Genomic DNA, 421 nt, shown 5'->3' with positions numbered 1-421 from the left:
CCACATGATGACACCTGTTCTACATGATGACTCCTGTTCTACATAATGACACCTGTTCCACATGATGACACCTGTTCTACATGATGACTCCTGTTCTACATAATGACACCTGTTCCACATGATGACACCTGTTCTACATGATGACTCCTGTTCTACATGATGACACCTGTTCCACATGATGACAGCTGTTCTACATGATGACACCTGTTCTACATGATGACACCTGTTCTGTTCTACATGATGGCACCTGTTCTACATGATGACACCTGTTCTACATGACACCTGTTCTACATGATGACACCTGTTCTACATGATGACACCTGTTCTACATGACACCTGTTCCACATGATGACAGCTGTTCTACATGATGACACCTGTTCTACATGATGACACCTGTTCTGTTCTACATGATGACACCTGT

The 421-nt window shown here is 43.2% G+C and overlaps 1 long non-coding RNA gene across 1 annotated transcript in view; it reads right to left on the bottom strand.

Moving 5' to 3' along the window:
• Positions 1-362: 362 nt before the first annotated feature.
• Positions 363-421, bottom strand: part of LOC106512376 (uncharacterized) — a 1,705-nt gene continuing 1,646 nt past the window's right edge. Inside the window, exon 3 of the long non-coding RNA XR_001309665.1 lies at positions 363-393. This is a non-coding gene — a long non-coding RNA (uncharacterized LOC106512376). The remainder of the gene's footprint in view (positions 394-421) is intronic.

The sequence above is a fragment of the Austrofundulus limnaeus genome, unplaced genomic scaffold (assembly GCF_001266775.1).
Source record: "Austrofundulus limnaeus strain Quisiro unplaced genomic scaffold, Austrofundulus_limnaeus-1.0 Scaffold6162, whole genome shotgun sequence".
Taxonomy (NCBI): Eukaryota; Metazoa; Chordata; class Actinopteri; order Cyprinodontiformes; family Rivulidae; genus Austrofundulus; species Austrofundulus limnaeus.
This window is presented reverse-complemented; position numbering and strand designations above follow the sequence as displayed.